Source organism: Tenrec ecaudatus, chromosome 18, assembly GCF_050624435.1.
Source record: "Tenrec ecaudatus isolate mTenEca1 chromosome 18, mTenEca1.hap1, whole genome shotgun sequence".
NCBI classification, from domain to species: Eukaryota; Metazoa; Chordata; class Mammalia; order Afrosoricida; family Tenrecidae; genus Tenrec; species Tenrec ecaudatus.
Genome location: NC_134547.1, coordinates 16,349,107 through 16,366,310, shown reverse-complemented (window position 1 = coordinate 16,366,310; position 17,204 = coordinate 16,349,107).

Below are 17,204 nucleotides of genomic sequence, written 5' to 3'. Positions count from 1 at the left end.
GGCCTTCTTTCTAACATCTACAATGCTTTGCAAGCTTACAATAAGAAAAACTAACTGACCACTAAGGATGTGGGCAAAGGACCTGAACAGAATTTTCACAGGGGCAGAAATCTGAATGTTTAACATTTGAGAAAATGTTCCTGATAATTAGCCATGAGAGAAATGCAAATTAAAAGAACAATGAGATACCACCTAACACCTTCAAAGATAGCCCAATGAAAAAAATCAGAAAGTAACAAGTGTTGGAGGGGCTGTGGTGAGATAGGAACTCTCATGCACTGCTGGTGGACCTGTACGTATGTACAGACATTATGGAAATCGATTTCGCAAGATCTAAAACAGATGGAAAGTGAGTTACTATTGACCCATCAATCCCCCTACTGAGCATATACTCAATAGAGACAAGAAAGAAACCATGGCCAGACATCTGTGCTTCAATGTACATTGTGGCACAGTCAACAATCGCAAGGAGTTGGAAATAACCAAAATTTCCATCAATGGACCAAAAATCTATAGTACATACATAAAATGGAGTACTACGCATCCCTAAAATGTAGCGGGGAATACATGAAGCACATTGCCACATGGGAAGAACTGGAGGAAATCATGCTTAGCAAAGTAAGGCAACCACAAAAGGACAAGTAAAACGGGAGTCCACTGAGGGGAAAGTGTTGTTTATATCTCCACAGGAGAGGGAGAGGGAGAGAGACCAGGCTTCAGCCTGGTGCACCAAGACATGAATACAACATACTGGCATGCACCAGGGAGCTAATAGGTCTGGGGGGCCACCCCCAGTCTCAACTATGTGGACTCTCTCTGGCTGGAAAAGGCACTTTAGAGGATAGCACTGAAGCTACAGCTTTGGAAGAGGGGCGCGTCTAATTAGAGCACACAGGAGAAATGAAAGGGAGGGGAACACACCCTGGACCACCAAGCCCCGAGGATGATATTCTTGCTCAGAGCAGACAATGCACAGAGAGAACTGTAGGTCTGGCCCCACCACGAGACATGACGTCCCTCATTGAACCTTAATGCTATGGGAGACAACACTGGAGACACAGTGCGGGAATTGTGCCCAATCTGACCCCAGTACACTGGAGCGAAACACCAAGGGCATGTAACAGAGTAGCAAGGGGAATAAATCGATGAAATCCCCAGACAATACCAAAAATAGACTTTGGAGACAGAGTGTAGCATCCCATAAGACTCCACTGCAAAACACTCATAAAGGTCACAAACCAGACCTGGAACTCTTTGTAGGCTTTTCCTTTATTGACATTGACTTTCTTTTTGTTGTTTTTATTTTGTTTGTTTTTTGTTGTTATTGTTTTGTTGGTTTTGTTTTCCTTTGTTGTTTTGTTTGGCTTTGCCTGGTTGTTGCATTTATTAATGTCTCTGCATGTCTATCTAGATAAGATACGCGGGATAAACAATTTGGAGATGAAAACCATGCAACAGACCGTTCCTAGGGGATATGGGAGAAGAGGAGGTAGGAGAAATGAAGGGGGTGGGTAACCAACCCAGGGACAATGGAACATGTGAATGAAAATCAATGGAGAGAAGTGCATAGGATGCCTAGTGGGGCCTAATCATGGACAATGTAGCAGCAAGGAATTACTAAACCCAAATGAAGGCTGAACATGATGGTGGGACAAGAGGGAAGTTAAAGGAAATAGAGGAAAGAAGCATGAGCCAAGGACATTTATAGAGGTCTAAATACAGGCATGCACACATGTAAATATATTTATATATAATGAGAGGGGAACAGATCTATGTACTTGTATCTATATGGCAAGAATCAAGGTAGCAGATGAACATTGGATCTTGACTCAAGTACTCTCACAACACAAGAACATTCTGTGATGCTCACATTCCTGATGAGATCACTGAAGACAGAATGGGTGCATAGGCAATGTGGTAAAGAACGCTGATTGTGCCCGGCTATCAAAAGATATAGCATCCGGGGTCTTAAAGGCTTCAAGATAAACAAGCGACTATGTATCTGAGAAGCAACAAAGCCCAAGTAGGAGAAGTGTGCCAACATGTGTGATCATGATGTGCTGATTGGACCAGGTACCAGACATCTAAGACTCAGAATAAAATGTGAATTGGGGAGGTCCATGGAATGGAGACTCAAAGCCCTCTGTAGACAATTGGACATCACTTCATATAAAGGTCACAAAGAAGAGATGACACAGTATGCAGTGTAGCGCCGATGAAACACACAACTTTCCTCTAGTTCTTTAATATTTCCTTTCCCCCACTACCATGACCTGAATTCTACCTTACAAATTGGATTACCAGAGCATGCCCACTGCTACAGATAAGAGTCCAATCACAGAAAAACCAGGGTAGATAAACCCCTCAGGGTCAACAATGAGAGTAGAGATACCAGAAGGATATGGGGAATGAAGAGGGTAAAAGGAGGAATCGATCACAAAAATTAACATATAGCCTCCTCCCAGGGGGCTGAACAATAGAAAAGTTGGTGAAGGTTGACAGAGGATGATATAGGATAAAATATTAATCTAAAACTTATGAAGTGTTCATGAGGGAAGGTGGGCCAGGGAAGGATGGGGAAAAATGAGGATCAGATATCAATGGCTGAAGTAGAAAGTAGAAAATTATGATGGCAGCATGTGAACAAATGTGCTTGACACAACAGATGATTGTGTGGATTGTGATAGATGTTTGAGCCCCCAATAAAAGTTTTTAATTAAAAAAAGGGGGTAATGTCCACGGTATAAATTCCAAAAATTAGGAACAATCAAAATGGCCTTCAAAAGGTGAGTGAATACACAAGCCACAAGATGGATTCTTATTACATAATGAACGGAAAGCAGCCATCAAGTTATAAAACATAAAAATTTTAAACTTCAACGCAGGTTAAATACATGTTGCTTAGATACAGAACCCAGTAGAACAAAGCTACATATTGAATCATTCCAACGATAAGAGCGTCTGGGAAAGGAAACACTTTGCTGTTGTTAAGTGCCGTCAGTTAATGCTCAGCAACCCTGTATGCAGCCAAACAGAACTCTGCCTGGCCCTGCCCCACTCCTGCAATCCTTGTGATCTTTGAGCAGGTTGTTGCAATCATTGTTCAATCTTCATCACTGAAGGCCTTCCTCTTCCTCATCATCCTGCTGCTTTTCCTAGCAAGATGTTCTTCACAACTAGTCTCTTGGTAGCATGTCCAAAATACATGAGGCAAAATCTTCCCATCTTAGATTCTAAGGATCATTCTGGGAAAACGATACAGACGGTAAGAACCTCATTCTCTCCTAGGGCTGGGGGAGCGAGGGAGGGATGAATTCATGGAACACGTATGCGTTTGGGGGCAATGGAACTATTCCGTATGGCACAGTAATAAAGGATGAACAATATTCTACAATTGCAAGCACTCACAGAACTGTATGGCACAAAAAGTGAAACTTTCTGTAAACTATGAATTTTGGTTAATAAAATATATCACGATTGGTTCAATTGTACAAGCATGCCATAGCTAGATAAATGTAGACCCCATATAGAAATTTCACTATAAATGAATGTATACCAGGGGACTATACATTTATTTCAAAGATTCTGTCAAAGATTCTTTGTGGAAATATTTTGGTCACTTATCACATGGATTACTTCTTCACCCAGTGTGAGGTTCAACAAAACACTGGGTTCACTGACCAGACCCTTAGTTATGGGTTCCACTTGGCCCCAGCTCTGTTGACCAGTGGGGTTAACAACTCTCACCTTGGTATCCCTGAGGCCACACTTCTACTGTGGACACCCAGGACAGACACTTGACAAGCACACACTGGTCTGTCCCCAGGCCAGCAGGGTCTGAGCCCCATCAGCAGTCCTCTGTCCAAAGTCCTCCTCAGTCTCAACCCACCAACTCTAGACTCTGTCAGCGCCTCCATCCAGCCACGCTCTGCCCACTTGAAGGTCCTTCCCTCTCAACCAGGCTCCTCATTCCACAAACTCCCTCCTTCCCTTGATAACATCCCTCATGCTCACTCAGAAGGGTTCTTCCTAACCTTGAGTTAGATATTTTGTTGTTGATGTTTGCTTTCATTTTTTTAAAAAAACCATTTTATTAGGGACTCATACAACTCTTATCACAATCCATGCATGTACATACATCAATTGTATAAAGCACATCCGTACATTCTTTGTCCTAATCACTCTCAAAGCATTTGCTCTCCACTTAAGCCCTCTGCATCAGGTCCTCTTTTGATGTTTGCTTTCTTTTCAATATTTTGTTTGGATCATGTCGTTGGTTGCCTACTTATAAAGGATGGGTATGGGAGGAGGCTTGGTGGGGGGGGACAGTCAGCAGTTGTCTGACCACATTTCAAGTGGCGCTGGCCCTTGGGTGGAAGGGGGGCCAGGGGAAGGGAGTGGTGAGCAGGAAGCACTACAGACAGGAGAATATCTATGGAATTTAAATCAACAACAAGGAGGATGTAGAGATCCTGGGGTGTTGGAGCAACAGCAATCTAGCTGAGAGGAATTACTAAGAGGTGCAGGTGGAGCAGGTGTGCTGCTGGGGCAGGAGGGAGGTGAGAGAAAGCAGAGGAGCAATTTGGGAGACAAAACTACAGATGGAGGTATAAGCATAGGTGTGTACACATGTAAATATTCATTAAAATGGAGGTATTGTTCTGTGTACATATATTTATATGGTGGTGCACTGACATAGTGGATGGACTTCATGTCTCTGCTCATGCCCTACCTCAATATGAGAACACTTTGTTCTGACAGAGTGGCATTCTGTGATTCTCACATTCCCGACGAGGATGCTGAAGACAAGTTGGGTGCATGGCCAGGTGTGGTGAGGAGAGTAGATGGTGTCCAGCTATTAAAATTTGTGGTGTCTGGGTTCTTGAAGGCTTGAATTTGGACAGGTGGCCATCTAGCAGAAAAGCAACAGGCCTGCATGGAAGAGGCACACCAGCTGATGCAATCATGGATGAGAGGTTAACACGAAGACACGTAATGGAGACAGAATTGAGACAAAGAACTTCAGGTTAAAACAGGCTTTATTGGGGTAGGTAAAGAGCTCCTGGGAGGGAAGGAGAGCAGAGAGAGGTACAGGAGCATCTTGAGCTCCCAGGCAGGTTCTGAGACCCAACGAGTTAAGTCAGGGAAATTGAACCTGAGGCAGTGGGACATATATAGGGCTTGAGTCAAGGATGTATGTGCTGGTAAGAGGAAGGGAGGCCTTCTGGTGCTGCAGTTGCAGGGTCTGAGCCAGGATGTGGTCTGTGAGTAAATCATCCTGGAACACTTAGGGAAGGGGCTGTAAAGATAAGCTCCTTGGAATGCTGGGGGGCAGGGACTGCACAGTCCAGCTCTGGCCTTGAGAGGTGGGGGGGAAAGGGCTGCACAGTCTAACAGGCTATATTTTGGTAGATTTAGTGGAAGTGGCTGCATGGTCCGGACCTGGCCTAAACATTCCATACTTTTAATAGTGGTAAAGGGCGTCGTGTTGTATGGTGGGCCTAATTTAATAAACCATATAGTAGTATAGTTTACTACTTCCTGCTGAGGTCAGGCGACATGGGGGAGGAATTAAGAGTCAGAAGGTCTGGGGCCCAGGTCAGTCCACAGCAGAATATAAGGGTGAGCAAGAATTGGTTGAAGGTCAGGTTAGAGATGGCTTTCATTCGGTCCTGTGAAAATTTAAACATACAGGGAGTCAACAGTAACAATACACAAATTATTGCCAGAGGCCCAATGAGGGGAATAATTTGTGATATGACAAAACGTTGAAACCATGAGGAAGGGCCGATGGTGTCCCACAGATGCTTTCTGATTTCCTCAGCCATGTTGCGGAGTGCTTTAATATTTTGCTTAACTATAGCTCATCTGTTAATGTAATAACATCTTTCATTCAGAAACATGTATGTTCCTCCTTTGTCTGCTGTTAGTAAGTCAAGGGCTCGGCAATTCTGTAGGGTGACTTGGGCTAGGGATGCTAATGATTTTTGGAGGAAAAAAGTGAGTTACAAGTGGAATCCATCATGAATTGTACTTTACCATTAAGGCTTGAGCCTGAATGATGGTTTGTCCTATTGCTCCTCCGGACACACCAGGAGTAGGTTAAGGAGTAGGCGAGGCTGAGTCCCACCAGTACTGGTAGAAAAACTGCTCGCTTGTTTTTAGAGCCAGAGCGAGTGTACAGGTCCCACAGCCATTGGAATTGCTCTTGGCACTACATTGTGAGTTGGGCCACTACTGTTCCTGGGGGGCAGCGGGTATGACTGGAGGTATTAGGGCACTTTGTTAGGGTTCCATTGCACCAGAAGAAGATTCAGAGGTGGGCTTTAAGTGAACCTTTAATGGTCTCTGTGTGATTGCAGGGTAGGCTTGAGGCCTGTGTTGTGGATGATAAATAACACCTTGGGTAGCTGATGCTAACCTGATTTTCCGGTGAAAATAATGGTACTTCAGGAATGGGGGCAGGACAAGGGTCGCTGGTTTTTCCTGAAGGGAGGGAGCTTACCGGAACTGCTGCCAACAGCGGACGTTGAAGGGAGGCACAAAAGAATCAAGAGGAGTTATGTATTCCTGAGGCATTGAGTACAAGGGATGCTTCCTGAATGAGTTTCACCCACTCAAAAGGACTGTTGCATTTTTCTGTTAATTGGTCTACTAAGTTACTTTTACTTTTCCGGATATTATCGGTAACAACGTGTAGTGGTTTATGTATTTGACTGGGTCATCGTTGTGAGGAAAGGGCATGAATTACCTGTTGTGGTGCCTGAGATTAAAGAGAAATGGGTGAGGGGTAGGAAAAGTGCAGACAGATCAGGGGCAGGTGGTCGAGTTGCAGACAGCCATGACAGTGACTTTTGTTTGGCTTTTACAATAACTTGTGTATTCTGTTAGCAGGCTTTGTTCAGGAATTGTTTCCTGAACTGTGAATTGTTACACGTATGTGTCTGAAACTAAGGAGGGATTTGGTGTAACAGAATTGAGTAAGAAGTTAAGTAGTAGAAGTTTTAGTATAGCATAAGGTGGTAAGGCCCACCATCTGAGTGGAGTAATTGTCATGGTGTGCATTGGGGGTTAAAACCATCATCGTTAGATGATGCCAATTGGGGTCTTTGAGGACTTTCATTGCTCTGGAAGTCACCAGGACGACGATGTGCAGTTTTTTTTCTACCTGGGTTGCAGAAATTGAGGATGGAGATTTTTCAGCAGAACAGAGTCTCCTGAGTTGATTACAGGTAGGTCAGGTTGCACAGGATCTGGGACAGGTCAACAGGTGTCTGCGTGTTCTCAGAGAAAAGTTTTTAAGAGAGAGATATAGGGTAAGTAGTTTTGCAGTGGTGGTAGTGTGACTGGCAAGGTATGGTTTATTAAATTAGGCCCGCCATACATCAACTTGAAGGGGCTTAGGAAAGAGGGAGAGTGAGGAGTGGCGTGAATTCAAGTTAGGGCTAGTGGAAGCAGGTCTAGTTATGATTGGTACAGTTTTACAGTTAGTTTAGACAGATGACCTTTTATGATTCCATTCATCTTTTTAACTTTTCTAGAGGTCTGAGACCTGTACAGGTTATGTAAGCACCACTCAAAGTCTAGTGTGAATGACACTTGTGTGATTTGAGACACCAAGCATAGGTTGTAGGAGCTGAGGAGAAGGGGATCCTATATGCAGAGAATGATGGACTTGATGGATCAGATCTTTGGCTTGGTTGGCGGGGAGAGCTATTCACTTCCTTTTTATGATGTGGGACACTTTGATTGTTAGGATTCCTCTTTAGCAAAGTGGAGTGCTTGAGTGAGAGCAATGAGTTTTGCTGTCTGAGAAGTGGTTCCGTCTGGCAGATGGGCAGCTTCCCAGACTGATCAAGTGAAACTACAGCATAGGCAACTCATCGCTGTCCCTGGGTGTCTATGCAGAACAGTTATCAACAATAAAAGTTAGATCTGGATCAGGATAATGTTGATTTGAAAGTTTAGGTCGAGGCAGTGTTAGTTCTTCAATCGCTTGTGGGTAGGAGTGACTGCTAGGTTCTGGCGAGTCCAGGAGCTGACACAAGAGAGAGTTGCTGGATTTAGAGAGAGAGCCTTGTGCAGGGTCATTTTAGGGTTTTCAATAAACGTAAGATGGATTTTTTTTTTTGGTAGGCAGTTGGGAGACAGTAAAGACAGGACTCGGTGTGAGAGAAGGTTCTGCAGTTAGTGGGTAGATAATGTCTGCATGGGCTCCCTTAGTGTTAGTTTGAGAGCCTCTTTAGTAAGGGCAGCAGCTACTGGCAGGGCCCGGAGGCAAGCTGCCAGCCTCTGACTGTCATATCTAACTGGACAGATAAGCTATTGGAGAGTGAGTGGGCCCCAGGGGTTGAGTCAGGACTGCTGCCACTATGCCCTGCCTTTTATCCGTGTAGAGAAAGAAAGATTTACTACGGTTTGGTGAAGGTAAAGGTGGAGACTGGAGGAGAGTTTGTTAAAAGCTTGCTTTGATTAATTGGGGAGAGTCTAGAGGCTAGCAGGGGTGGCTGGTTTGAATTAGTGACCTTGTTTGCTTTGTTGCTTCCCTGTGTTCCCAGGGAACTCCCAGCTTGATGTTCTTATTTTTTTCACTGAATAGGAAAATTGTATTAACTAAGTGTCAGAGTTAAAGGCTTAAAAGTCTTTTGGAAGTCGTTTTGGTTGCAACGCATCAAGGCTGCTGTGACCACCCATGGGGAGTTGAATGGTTTAGTTATAAGGGAGAAATTGGGGATTTAATATAAAATATTTGTTCACTCAAAGCTGGTGGTCAGAGGTTCTGTATGACTTCGTGTTTATTTAGAGTTAAACTCTGAGTGGTGGTTGGTAGGGCACAGGCTTAAACAGATAGCAGTGGAATAAGTTTGTCATGGGGAGAGAGAGAGAGAGAGAGAGAGAGAGAGAGAGAGAGATGTTAAGGGAGTTGGACTGTATCTGCTTTAGAACTGTCTTAGGAAAGACTCTGCAGGTAAAGGCACATGAATGCTGACAAGCTGGTTTAAGGGGTATGTTTAAAAAAGGCGTCATTAATGGTGGAGTGACTAAAGGCTTGTAGGGATAATCATCAGTTCCCATAACTGAGAACAGGGAAGGGGAAGTTGGGCCAGAGAAAGAGGGGAGGACTGAAAAGACAGCTGTACCATGTCCACCAAAAGCAAACTGGCTTACCTGTCACCCTGATTGCTACTCTGGGCACGGCGTGGGCATGTGGGTCACTGAGGTTACTGAATGAGGGGCTTCTTTGTCTTTCATCACTGTTGGTGGCCAAGTCAAGCAGTGTTAATGGCGCTTCAAGGTTTGGAGGGTGTGACCCTCCATGGCTAGGTACCGAGAGCCAGTCTCTTTTTCAGTGGCCCCGTTGACTGCACGATGGGCAAGGCTTAGTGGGTGGCCAAGGATGTGGGCAATGCTTAGCCCGGTGCCCTTCCTGGTTGCATCTGAAGCAAGGTCCTGGCGGTGGGTGGTCAGAGTCATGGTTGAAGTTGCTGCTTCCTGAAGTCTTCTGATCCCTCCCGCCAGCCAGCCTAATGACAGCAATTAAGATTTGTTCTTGCCGGCTTGCCACTTGGTGGGCTCAGGATTCATAAGCTGCGTCAGCCTGTTCTTCTTGGGCACTAAAGCTTTAAATGCCATGTTTACCAGGTCACGGATATGGGTCTGAGGGCCATCCTCAGCCTTTTTAGGTTTCTTTTTAATGTCGGTGGCTGACTGTGTTGTATAACAAGTAGCCCCTGTTGGAGATGTAGGGTTTAGCCTAGTACACTGGGTTAAGGCTTCAGTTAGGTGAGTGAGGAAATTGGCCAGATTTTCACTCGGTTGCTGGGTAATTTTCTTCAGCTTGTCAAAATGTATTGCTTTGTGAGAAACATTTTGTAAGCCTGCCAGCAAGTACTGTGTCATGTGGTCTGGGTGGGCCCTGCCTTCACGTCCGTCCAGCTTGGGTATTTATTTGATAGGTTTAATCTGGTTCTTCCCTAGGAACTGCCCGAGGACCCATTGGCATGGTAGGGTCTATGAGATGGATCTGATCTGCATGTTGCTGAGATGCTGTGAAACTTGCTTCCGCTTATTGGGGGTGAGGGTGGAAGCGAGGACTACATAAAGGTCATGCCAGGTTAAGTCATAAGCCTGGGTGAGAGATCAGAACTCCTTAATGTATGTAGTGGGGTGGATAGAAAATGTTCCCAAGCGCTTTTCTATCTGGGAGAGATCTGGGAGAGAAAATGGTGCATGGACCCTGATGGGGCCCTCAGCAACACCCACCCTATTGGGGGGTTAAGAGTGATGTGACCTACTGTGAGAAGCCATAGGGGGATGTTGAGGTGCCGGGAAGGTTGAGGAGGCTGAGGGTGAGGGGGATGAAGAGGTTGAGGAGGAGGGGAAGATTGGGGAGGAGTCGGACTAGGTTCCAGGTTCAAAGAGGGGTGGAAAGGAGTAAGGTGGAGGATGGGAAGGACAATGCTTCCAATGAGTCAGAAGGGGTCAGATCCGGTTGAGCAGTGGTGGAATGTAACGGAAGTTTAGTAGGAGCCACCAAGGGTGATTGAGCATTTCAGACCTGGGCTGGGTGACAGGTGACACATAGGAAGGACAGGAGCGGAGGGAAAGTAAAGGCTGAATGTACAGAACCGCAGACTATTTTTTAGTCTGGCTACAAATATTGTCAAGGTTGCAGAGAATGTTGGAATCAAAAGCCCTGGCCAGCATGACTCATTGTCCAATTGTAATTGGGGGCCACACTTGGTTATAGAAAAAGACCGATGATTAGGGTGAGTGTCCAGAGCCAGGCCAAGTTTAGTGAGGTTGGCCCGCAGCACCCCAAAGGATAGTCCTTTGGGCCTAGACATGGGTCTTCCCATAGTGTCTCAAACTGCAGGGGTACAGGCAGAGGAGCAGGGCGTCCATTGGTTCCTGTCTGCACCCATCAGACAGGAATGGTCCAAAAATCCTGAGGGCTCCCCTACAGGGGACCCAGGAGGAGAGACCTGGACTTTCTGGACAGGTAGGTTCCCTGGCACAGGCCTGCAGCTTTACCCGCCACACAGCGACCTTGGATCAGTGAGAGACAGAACAGGATCCAAGGAGGGGGAGGGACCTAGCCTTGTGGCTGGTAAATGGAGGTCGGTCAGAGGCCCTTGTTCAGAGTAGGGAAAAGGAGGAAGTAGATTTCAGAGCAGTTCTGGGAGCAGGCACCGCAGAGCTGCAAACACAAAACACACAGGTAGTAAAGGCTCAGACACACTCTTTGTACTGTAGTCAATCAGAGGGTGCAGTGACTCCCAGGAGTCTTGTTAGTGGCAGAAATCACAGAAAGTAAACACAGAGACAAAGGGCTGTGTGGAAAGGCAGAGGGGTGGTTGGGAGTTGAGGGGCAGAGGAGTGAGGTGATGGTGAAGGGCGTCCAGAATATGGAGGAGGCCTTCCTGGGGGCGCAGACAAGGAGTCAGGGGGTTCGTAGAAAAATGAGTGGGAGAGTGCTGTCAGAGACCTGATTGGTGAGTGGTTGGTCTGTTTGAGCTGGCAAGGGTTTCTGGTTAGGAGACTATGGGGCTCAAAGAACTTGAGTAGGGTTACAGGGAGTACAGAGAGAGAGACGGGAGCAGAGAAGGAAGAAAGTTTGAAGCAGGGGACCTCAGGCCATTTGCCAGTTCACTGGCAAAAGTTTCTAAGATCAGTTAAAATGTTGAAATCAAAAGGACTGTCTTCTGGTCATTGAGACCCATTATCTAGTTTACATTGTTCCTAAACCGAATTGCAGTAAAAAAAACCCCAAAAACCAAGAAGACGTTTGGGCCAGGGGTCTGGCTTTAAGCCCAGAGTGGATAGATCAGCCAGGCGACAACCTACAAGTGTGGAGGAATCTGGCTTGGAATTTTTGTTTCCCAGGCTGCACGGTTCCTGGAAGAGAAAGGGCTAAACAATTAGTATCCAGAGTATCCAACTGAGCCTGTGGAACGGGGAAGCAAAAGGCTTCCCAGCTCCCCAAGAAATGGAGCAGAGAGAATCAGGTGTCCCCAAGTGCTGTCCTTTGGATGTGGCTCTGCCATGGGCCCACAGTTCAGAAATGAAATGAATGAACAAAATCTCTGAAGAACCCAGCCTCAAGGGGCTGTAGCAGAATAGCAGAAATAAAATTTAGCCAGGTACTGTCAGGTACTCACTCTTAGATGCCGTATGAGAGGTCCTGTCCCAATGGAAGTGGGGGGGGGGGTGTGGTGGAGGAGAGAGGGGCACTGCACTTGCCAAAGGGCGGGGGCAGGGGGACATCAAGACACCTCTTACTCCTCCCGGGTTTCATGCACCAAGATGAGAGAGGTCAACACTGAGACACGGAATGGAGACAGAATTGAGACAAAGAATGTAAGTTTAAGAGTGGCTTTATTAGGACAGGAAAGAACTTTGGGAGGGAAGGAAGAGCAGAGAGAGGGATAGGAACATCTTGAGCTCCCTGGCGGGTTCCTAGATCCAATGAGTTAGGTCAGGGAAATCACGCCTGGCAGTGAGGCAGTGGGACATAGTGCTTGAGCCAAGGACGTATGTGCTGATAAGGGGAAGGGAGGCCTTCTGGTGCTGCAGTTGCAGGGTCTGAGCCAGGATGTGGTCTGTGAGTAAATCATCCTGGAACACTGAGGGAAGAGGCTGTATAGACCCAGCCTGGAGAGATAAGCTCCTTGGAATGCTGGGGGGCAGGGACTGCACAGTCCAGCTCTGGCCTTGAGAGGTGGGGGGAAGGGGCCGCGCATCCCAGCAGGCTATCTTTTGGGAGAGCTGGGGGAGGTGGCTGCATGGTCCAGATCTGGCCCATACAGTGGGGTGTTGGGACTGAGTGGCCAGACATCAGAGGACCCATAGCAAACAAGCAAAGAAACCATCAAACCCATATTGTTGAGGCGAGTTGGGTTGGAGTAGAAACCCAAAGGCTATCTGTACACAAAGGAACATCCTTCCACAGTGGGGTCACAGAGAAGGGATGCATCAACCAGGGTGTAGTAAAACACTGATGAAACACACAACATTTCTCTGGTTCCTTGAGGCTTCCTCACCCCTCACTATCATGACCTTAATGCTGCCTCTCACTTCAGACTAGACCGGGACATGTACACAGGTACAGATAAGGGATAAGAGCTCACGACACATGGAACCCAGGAACAGGAATGGGAAGAACAATACCAGAGGGGTTGGGGGAAGGTGGGTAGAGGAGGGGAGCAAGGGGAAAACCACCACAATGATCTACACAGAACTTCACACTCTCCCTCCAGGGGGACAAATAACAGAAAACTTGGGGGAAGTGAGACAGCGGTCGGTGTAAGATATGAAAATAATAACTATTTTATCAATGGATCACAAGGGAAGAGGGGAGGCACTGATACCAAGGGCTCAATATAAAGTAAATATCTAGAAAAGAATAATGGCAGCGTATATGCATGATACAATTGATGTATGGATTGTTATAAGAAGTGTAAGAGCCCCCAATGAAATGATTGTTCAATAAAAATAAACAAGTAAATGAAATAAATATTCAAACAGGAAAATAAATCAGGGCCCTTCCCAGGTGGGAGAAGCTCTCTATGTTCTCCAGACCAACTCAGGTCCCCAGAGAGGCATCCTTCATAGCCATTAGAATGACATCACTTGTTCCAAACTCACAATTTATGCGTGGAACCTTGGGGCCTAACCCCGATCTGACATGTAACAGATGTGCAGTAAATATTCATTTAATGGAGGAACACTAACCACGTCATTTCCCATGATTCAGGGGTGCCCACGTCTTCCATACAGGAGGAAGCTAGCAAGTGCCTAGGGCCGTCCCAGGGACCTGGGTCTTTTAATCCTCAAAATGTTATGAAGAAGGACAGGGCCCTCCAGACAATGAGCACAGAGACCCAATTAACTCCAAGACAACTAACCCAGTGCTGTGATCTGTAACTTGTGAGTGGCCACAAAGAAGTTAGGGTGAGACTCACCACCACAAAGTTTCCCTGATCTGTGGGGATGCTTGGTTCTGGTTTCCCAATTCATATCCCCAGTTCCAAGGAGTCTTGGAATAAGGAAAACTCACAACACAGATTGTAGATGGGAATTCCTTCCATCTCAGAGGAGCTAAGCCCCACCAGGGCCTCCCCTCCCTTAATAAGCACCTTATAGGATCCCAGCATCCTAGGTGGAACAATGCTCAAGTGATCAGCCCCGTGCAAAGACACAGGTCACCTTGAGGCAATGACCCAGCCCTGCGATGGAGGGAAACCTAGGGCATTGTAGGGTAGGGATTAGGGCAGGTGGGGGCAACCACCAAGGCAGTTTTACTCTAGTGCACCTGAAAACACCTAACCAATTTCCTCACTTAAAAACTTGGGTTGAGAGGGTAGAAAATGGCGACCAGATAGGACTCATCTGTCTGGAGCTCCTGCTGCCAGACCAGAAAATTGGAAGATAAGGTGGAGTCCTGAAATTAGAACTAGGGTACCAGGGTTTCTCCTGAATCCATTTTTGCATGGGATTTCCACTCACAAAGCAAACCAAGAACGTTCTAAAGTGCTCTAGCTTTGGCAAGCCCTAGGGCACCGGCTGCACCCTTGCTGTGAGCAACAATTTCTGCAGATGGACGCCAGAGAGGGGACAGAATCCCAGACATGAGTGAATCCCACTCCAGAGGTCTCTGCACGGTTGGCTGCCTTGAGCTCATGGCCTGGGGAGTGGTGGTGGTGGGTAGCCATAATTTAGAGTAGAAGAAAAAGTAGATTATTACATCAGGTAGATCGCGGTGTTGGAGAAAATAGGCGGAAAGTCAGGAGTTCAGGGAACAAATTTAGTTCCAATTGGCCGAGAAGGAAACACACCCCCCCCCCCCCCCATAAGCTGGATCTTCCCCTCTGGGGGTCATGCTGACAGCCCCCAAATCGGAGCACATCACAAGCATTAATAAAAAAGGGTGAAATATATATAATTGGATTAAAACTCAAACCCAAGTCTGGCTGTTCAGCTACAAGGAGCACATAGGCGGAGGCCCTTAACATAAATTAGCATAAGAAGAAACCTAACTAAGCAATGCCAGAACTCAGCTACAGGGCCTGGCGGCTTTTAGCATAACAAAGACCCTCTGTAGCAAGTGTCAGCTTTAAACAGCATGGAGCTGCAGCCAAGACACCATGAGAGACAATTTTATTTGATTTTATTCTAGCTGGCCAGGGGGATAAAGAAATAAAAAATAAAATCCTCTGATCCAGTAAGCACCAGCAGACTAGATAGGACAATAAGTCCAGCTTCCCTCTCAGTGATTCTACACATAGCTGGGGAGGCCCTGCCTGTCCTGGGGCCATAGACGGGGCCATGGGAACACCCCAGTGCCCTCCTACCAGCCCCGGCTGCAGTACTACATACAGCACAAGGCAGGTACACCAGCGACATCAGCACCCAAGTGATGCCTGACCACGCATGCGATCTTGCCTTTGAAGTAATCCTACACAGCATCTCTGGAACCCTAAATCAAACAGGTACACCACCCCACTACCTTGAGGAGGAGTTGGAACTCCTCCAGCCTCACGGACAGGTGATAAAGTCTCAGTTATCTCCTCACCTACTACTCTATTTCTTCTCTTTATTCACTAGCTCTTCTAACTTTCCCAGAGCATTAAGTTTCAACGAGCTCAGGTTTGTGTTTAATTTTCTCTCTCTTTATTCTTTTTCCCTCTTTTCTTCTTATTTTTCCCTCTTTTCTTCTTCGTTTCTCCCCTCTTTCTCTTCTCTCCCACTCTCTCTTATAATATGCCACTAATGACTTCCAGGTCACGACCCTCCTCTTAGGGCAAATCAACCCAAAGAGCAGGAGGAACGCCAGCCTTCCCTCCGTGGGAGTGCTGTACACCACACAGGGCAGCTGGGACAAACACCTACACTGTGCAGCACTGCTGAGGAAAACTCCATCAGACCTCTAAGGTGATCTCGTCAACCAGGGCAATTCTGCCCAGCACCACTGAGTCCCGGCATTAAAAGGGCACACCAACCTGCCATTTTGGGGCAGGGTCTAAACCCCTCTGGCCCCACATTCGAGCAGTCAAGGATCAGCTATCTCTTTATTCTTTATTTCCTCCTTCTCTCTCTCCTCCCTCTTTAGCATCAGCCAATCTTAGTGGACTCAGCTGGGTTTATTTCCTTCTTTCTCTTTATCCTCTTTTTCTTTCTTTCCTCTTTCTGTCTTTGTTCTCTTCACCTCTTTCTCTGCTTGTATGATTCTCTCTGCTCCCTCTCATTCCTTTGACATGCCACTGCTGGTTCCTAGACCCCCCTACACTCGGCCTAGGGCAAACCTGTCCTCCAACTGGGCAACCTGACCCCTAAGACAGTGCTACACACAGCACAGCACAGGGTGAGCTATTTATTTAACTATTTTAAAAATTCTCTCTTCTCCTTCCTTTTCTCTTTTCTTTTATTATGTTCTTCTTACATGTTTTCTTCATTTCTCCTTTCCTTCTAGCTCTTCTCTATTTCCTACCACAGACGCAACAGATTGTCTTCCTTTTTAGTTGTTTTCTTTTCGTTTTTACTATTTTCACCTTTGTTTACTCTGTGCACTTTAGTTGTGCGTGGGTGAGTGGGTGTCAGTTTGCTTGGCATTATTGCCCCAGTCGGTGTCTTCCTCTTTCTCCCTATTTCCTCTCCTTTCACTCTCTTTCCTGTCACAAGACACTAGCGGCCTCCAGGCCACCCCCTTTGCCTAGGGCAACACTGAATGCCCAATTGGGGGAGCTCCTGCCCGCGGAATTCATGCTGGTCCTCTCCCACATACCAAGCAGCAGGGCATCCCCAGCCTAAAACCCGAGGCATGTAAGTGACTGGGGGAAATGCCTGACCACCACGTAGGGCTCTATGCTACTGCGGGAACATCCACCCAACCTCCAAGGTGATCTCTCTGTCTATGGTAATTCCCCTGCCAGCTACAGAGCTCTACACCAAGGAGGGTATACCACATGCCCTCCTTAGCACTACAGTTTCAGAGAAAAACATCACAGGCCAGCCGAGGTGCTCCAAGAACTGTGAAGCCTACTTAGAGATAGGCCAGGGAAGCGACGCCATCATGGGCCCACAACAACCCGACCAGTGTCACATGAGAGGAAGATCCTACACACATTCCAAGTAATGGAATTTTGGACGGCTAAATAAGAGTGAAACCACAGAGCGATAGTCTGACCCCTCAGAACATCTACCAG